A 7,074-nucleotide genomic window follows, 5' to 3' on the forward strand; every position below is an offset into this window, starting at 1 on the left:
ATGCTTAAACTCCTTTACTATGTTAACCTCTACCACTTCAGCTGGAAGGCTATTCCATGCATCCACTACCCTCTCAGTAAAGTAATACTTCCTGATATTATTTTTAAACCTTTGTCCCTCTAATTTAAGACTATGTCCTCTTGTTGTGGTAGTTTTTCTTCTTTTAAATATAGTCTCCTCCTTTACTGTGTTGATTCCTTTTGTGTATTTAAATGTTTTCTATCATATCCCCCCTGTCTCGTCTTCCCTCCAAGCTATACATGTTAAGATCCTTTAACCTTTCCTGGTAAGTTTTATCCTGCAATCCATGAACCAGTTTAGTAGCCCTTCTTTGAACTCTCTCTAAGGTATCAATATCCTTCTGAAGATATGGTCTCCAGTACTGTGTACAGTACTCCAAGTGAGGTCTCACCAGTGTTCTGTACAATGGCATGAGCACTTCCCTCTTTCTACTGCTAATACCTCTCCCTATACAACCAAGCATTCTGCTAGCATTTCCTGCAGCTCTATTACATTGTCTGCCTACCTTTAAGTCATCAGAAACAATCACCCCTAAATCCCTTTCCTCAGATGTTGAGGTTAGGACTCTATCAAATATTCTGTACTCTGCCCTTGGGTTTTTACGTCCAAGATGCATTATCTTGCACTTATCCACATTAAATGTCAGTTGCCACAACTCTGACCATTTTTCTAGTTTACCTAAATCACTTGCCATTTGGCTTATCCCTCCTGGAACATCAACCCTGTTACATATATTAGTAGCATCCGCAAAAAGGCACACCTTACCATCAAGACCTTCTGCAATATCACTAATAAAAATATTAAAGAGAATGGGTCCGAGTACAGATCCCTGAGGTACCCCACTGGTGACAAGCCCAAGCTTCGAATATACTCCATTGACTACAACCCTCTGTTGCCTGTCACTCAGCCACTGCCTTACCCATTCAAAAATATTGGAATCCAAACTCAAAGATTGCAGTTTATTGATAAGCCTTCTATGTGCAACAGTGTCAAAAGCCTTACTGAAATCTAGGTAAGCAATGTCTACTGCACCACCCTGATCTATAATTTGAGTTACCCAATCAAAAAAATCAATAAGATTAGTTTGGCATGATCTCCCTGAAGTAAACCCATGTTGTCTCTGATCTTGAAATCCATGTGTTTTTAGATGTTCAACAATCCTATCCTTTAACATGGTTTCCATCACTTTCCCCACTATTGAAGTAAGGCTTACTGGCCTATAGTTGCCCGACTCCTCCCTATTACCTTTCTTGTGAATGGGCACAACATTCGCTAACTTCCAATCTTCTGGGACTACTCCTGTTAACAATGACTGGTTAAATAAATCTGTTAATGGTTTTGCTAGTACACCACTAAGCTCTTTTAATAGCTTTGGGTGTATTCCATCAGGTGCCATTGACTTATTTGTCTTTACTTTTGACAGTTGAAATAGAACCTCTTCCTCTGCAAACTCACGTGTAATAAATGACTCATTTATCCTTTTTCTTAACGGAGGTCCCTTTCCTTCATTTTCAGCTGTAAATACCGAACAAAAATATTCATTGAGGCAGTCAGCTAGAACTTTATCCTCATCTACATACCTTCCTTCTTTTGTTTTTAATCTAACTAATCCTTGTTTTACTTTTCTTTTCTCATTTATGTATCTAAACAAAGTTTTGTCCCCCTTTTTTACTGACTGTGCTATTTTCTCTTCTGTGTGTGATTTGGAAGCTCTTATAACTTGCTTAGCCTCTTTCTGCCTAATCTTATAGGTCATTCTGTCTTCCTCACTCTGTTTTTTTTGTTATAATTTCTAAATGTTAACTTTTTATTTTTTACTATTTTGGCCACATCTGCGGAGTACCACAGTGGTTTCTTGAATTTTTTGCTTTTACTGACAAGCCTAATGCAATTTTCTGTTGCCTTCAGTAGTACAGCTTTTAAATAATCCCATTTCTTTTGGACTCCATTTAAGTTGCTCCAGTCTGATAATGACGCCTTTACACATATTCTAATTTTAGAAACGTCTGTTTTTCTAAAGTCTAAAACTTTTGTTTTTGTGTGGTGTGACTCAGTCACTGTTCTTATATTAAACCACACTGACTGATGATCACTGGATCCTAAACTTTCACCTACAGTAATATCTGATACCAAATCTCCATTTGTTAACACTAAATCTAGCATGGCCTCTTTACGAGTTGGCTCCTCAACGACTTGTTTTAGAGACAATCCCAGTAGGGAGTTTAGAATATGTGTGCTCCTGGCACAAGTAGCTATTTTTGTTTTCCAATTCACATCAGGAAGATTAAAGTCACCCATGATGATAACTTCCCCCTTTATTGTCATTTTAGCTATTTCTTCAACTAGTAGATTATCTAACTCTTCAATTTGTCCTGGGGGCCTATAAATCACACCTACACGAATTACTGTGTGATTACCAAATTCTAACGTAACCCAGACTCTATGTTCGTCTCACTAACCTTTATTAGGCTAGATTTTATGCTATCCTTCACATACAGGGCCACCCCTCCCCCTTTCTTGCCTTCCCTGTCTTTTCTATATAAAGAGTACCCTGGTATTGCTATGTCCCAGTCATTTTTCTCATTATACCATGTCTCAGTAACAGCGACTAAATCTACACTATCAGTTGCCATTTTTGCCACAAGTTCATGGATCTTATTCCCTAAACTGCGAGCATTTGTAGACATGACTCTAAACTTATCATTTTTTAACACACTTGCTACAGGCACCTTCTGTCCTTGTTTTGGGGGACTATTGGATTGATGTTTTATCACCCTTTTGCCCCCCCAGTTTAAATACATCCTATCAAAACCTCTGAACTGCTCACTGAGAACATTTGTTCCTGTTGAGAAAGATGCAAACCATCTTTTTTGTACAGTTTATTTCCATTCCAAACAGAGCTACCATGAGCAATAAAGCCAAATTCTGTGTCTGATGTATAAGGCGGTGTAATGTGTGTATAGTTGTCAGTGTCTGAGTGTGGATAGCTGTGAGCAGTATGTGTGGCAGTGTGAGAAACTGTGAGTGATACGTTTGGACCGCTGTGAGTGTTATGTTTGACAATGTGTGACGTGTGTGACGTGTGACAATGTTAGCCTCCCCTCATCCCAATATAGCTGGGGGGTGGAGGAGTTAAGGTGCTGTAGTGAGGGTTTAAAGGCAGCAGACAGGGTAAGGGGCTGTAGTGATGGATACGGGCAGTAGTGGATGTTAGGTGCAGTGGGGGTGTAGTGGGCAGTTAGGGGGTGTAGTGAGCGGTTAGAGGATTAAATAAGGAGTTAGAACCTGTAGTGGAGGGTTAAGGGCTGAGGTATGGGCTTAGGGGCTAAAGTGGTAGGTTAGGACCTGCAGTGGGGGGTCAGGGGCAGTAGTAGGGGGTCAGGGGCTGTAGTAGGAGGTAAGAGGAAGTAGTGGGAAGGCAGTGGTAGTGGCACGGGGGCAGGGGCAGTTGTAAGAGGTCAGGATCTGTAGTGGGGGTTATGACCTGCAGTGATGGATTAGGGTCAGTAGGGGTAATAGTAGGGGGTTAGGACCTGTGGTGGGTGGTTTTGGGCATACGTGGGTGGTTAGGAGCAATAGTAGAGGGTTAGGGCAGTAGTGTGTGGTTAGGGCATTAGTAGGGGGCTAGGAGCACTAGTGGGTGATTAGGGGCAATAGTAGGAGTACTAGTGGGTGGTTTTCGGCATCAGTAGGTGGCTAGGTGCAGTAGGGGGTGGTTAGGGGCAATAGTAGGGGTTTAGGGGGCAATGATGGGGACTAAGGGGCAGTATTGAGGGTTAGGACTTTAGGGGGTTAAAAAGGGGCTAAGGGGAATGTTAAAAAAATACATATATACACTGCTCAAAAAAATAAAGGGAACACAAAAATAACACATCATAGATCTGAATGAATTAAATGTTTTCTGAAATACTGAGATTGACACTTCTAGATGGCGGTAGCTCCGCCCAGTGTCTAGACGTGTCAGGTATACGAAATAGACTGGGACAAAGTAGTCCAAAGGGTAGACCTCTAGTTATCCAGAATTAAACTAAGACTTAAGAGAGTAGGCCCTATTTTCTAGCTGTGCCAGGCTGAAGATTTTGGTAGACCCTGCTCACCAGGGCTAATTAAAAAAAATCTGGTCTGGGCATATCTTAGACCTCAGTAGCAGCAGCCATTGTTAAAGGCTATACTGAGCTGTATAAACTGTTACCGAATAAAACAAATATTAATAACTAGAAATCGTCCTTAAACAACACAATGTTTTAATAAACCAATATAAGCCGAGTATATAAATGTATGTATGCAGTAAACATTTATTTTTAAAGTCCTGCTTCGAAAAAAAGGTTTATTGCTTTAAAGCTGTTTTACGGATTGTTTTATCATTAGAGTTTACTTGTGGGTAGACGAGTAAGCAATGTTCGATATGATTCACTCCAAGTATTATTTGTTAATGCATACCAGTTAGGGGTCAGTTTAGGATATTATGCTCCATGCTTTGCAGATTTGCCTTATAATGATTTATTTTATTTCAGTTACATTGCTGAAATTCTGCAACAATATAACTTTATCTTTTTGTAATTCATTGATGGGAAAAGTCTAATTTAGCTCTATATACATAAATGCAATGCAAAAGTCATCACAAGATGCATCGCCATTTTCGATGGCGGCTGGTCAACTGTGACGAGAGCAATCTCGCCACATTGCATTGGAGAAGCCTGGCTGCCCGCCTCCTGCCTTTGGACTATGGCCCTGGGAGATTGGGCCCTTTAAAAACAGTATTCGGCCCTAACAGAGTGCATGTCACTCATTCTGGCCCTTTAAACACAGTGGGGCCATTCGGTACTTGCCCTGTGTGAGCGGTGATACCCCCAGATAGCTATGCCATGGAGCCTATTCATATAATGAAAGACTATGGGAAAGACTTTAGTTCCATGGCAATTGAACTGTGTGAATAGGATCTGAGCGCTATTCGATAGTTTTGTGCGTTCAGATCCCAGCTATCTGGGGATATGTGAAATGTCTGTGTGTTATGTGTAAAAGGGGACTTTATGTATTTTAAAGTGTTTTATGTCTTTTTGCAACCATGTGGTTAATGGAGTCTGCTTCTAGCCCTGGATAATTGGATTACTTTCCCCTTTGTCTCCAGGATAGAGGCCTCTGTAAAACCTGCTTAAACCAGATTGCCATGCTGCCAGTAAGGGACAAAAGATACTTTTACTAACTTTTGAACCCCTGGTCTGATTCATGCCATTTTCTAATATGTTGTTCCCCTGAATGGATTGATTGTGAATATGTGAATGTGATGTATGGTTTTAGAGTTATGAATGTTAGGTAAAAAGTATGTTAAACTTTAAATGTTCTGGCCAGCAGATAATTGAGCTATGTATATTGCTAAAACTCAATTATCTAGCCTGGCCCAGAGGAGGAGTTTTGTGTTGCATAAATTGTGAGTTCTGTGTGCCAGTAAATCAGTCCTGTTCCAGCATTAAGCTTTGGCTCATGTGTGGATTATTCAGCGATACCAGCAAGTTATTACTCTGTGGATTACTTGGTGATTTTATTTTATGGGAAGAAGGGAATGCTTGACGGAGTAACGGATTGTACCGTCACATCAACCATGACAGACACTTTAAAAAAGAATTGGCCAATTTTAACACACAATCAAGTACTTAAAGGGACACTATAGTCACCAGAACAACTACAGCTTATTGAATTTGTTCTGGTGAGTAGATTCATTACCTTCAGGCTTTTTGCTGTAAGCACTGTCTTTTCAGAGAAAATGCAGTGTTTACATTACAGCCTAGTGATAACTTCACTGGCCACTCCTCAGATGGCTGTTAGAGATCCTTCCTGGGTCATGGCTGCCTAAAATGCATCCAAACATTCAGTGTCTCCATTCTCTGCATGCATACACTGAACTTGCCTCATAGAGATGCATAGATTTAATTAATCTTTATGAGGGGATGCTGATTGGCCAGGGCTGTGTTTGAATTGTTCTGGCTCTGCCCCTGATCTGCCTCCTTGTCAGTCTCAGCCAATCCTATGGGGAAGTGTGGTGATTGGCTCAGGCCATCACTTCTGATGATGTCAGCAGGCAAATAGAAACAGGGACAAAGCAAGCATCTCCAGACTTAAATACAAGTAAGATTATACTATATTTAGGGAGGCATGATGGGGCCAGGGGGGCTAGATGGTAGTTTTAACACTATAGGGTCAGGAATACATGTGTGTGTTCCTGAGCCTGTAGTGTTCCTTTACAGAATCCCTACCCTCATACCCAGCTCTTACCACTCGGAAATCCAAAAACTTTCATAATCTACTTGTACACATTGTCTCTTAGAAACAATAAATCCAGATCCAAATGTGACCATTGTAAGGCCTGCAAATATATATTAGCATCCAAAGTGGCACAGTGGTAGAAACCAATACATCAACAAAACTTATCAGCAGTTTAGACAGTGAATTCTCCAATATGACAACCTTCAAATTCAAGCTGTGGAAATATTAATCATGAATTCACGTAAAGGTGACTTTAATCTCAGACCGCTCCAGAGGGAATCAAGGTTAATATACAAATTCAAAACACTGGCACCCAAGGGGTTACAGAAAGAATTTAACTATACCCCCTTTAAACATCAATAATCAGTATCTCGACATTCTATTCTACCAGATTTACTCTTTAAGTTCATGTCTTACTTTCAAACTTTATTTATTCTTTATTCTCTTACATTATAACATTCTTTTAATGTACACATCCCTTATTGACATCATAGATTACTTATCTCAACCAGATCCAAACCAGATCTATTCTATTTACCTTCTCTATTATACATATTTCTCATTGCTACACTTGTACTTTATCTATATACCACTAATTTTTATACTCAGCAAGCAGAAAAGTTTCCTTCATTAGCTCCAACATTCTACTTGGAAAAATTAGCCCATGTTATTCCTGTATTTCCAATACAGTTGACTCTTATACTGGTATAATGCTCTTTTATTCCCACTTTCAAACACACCACCAGACATACTAGTAATACACTCCAATACTCCTTGGCAATTGATTGGCTT

This window comes from Pelobates fuscus, chromosome 9 (assembly GCF_036172605.1).
Source record: "Pelobates fuscus isolate aPelFus1 chromosome 9, aPelFus1.pri, whole genome shotgun sequence".
Taxonomy (NCBI): Eukaryota; Metazoa; Chordata; class Amphibia; order Anura; family Pelobatidae; genus Pelobates; species Pelobates fuscus.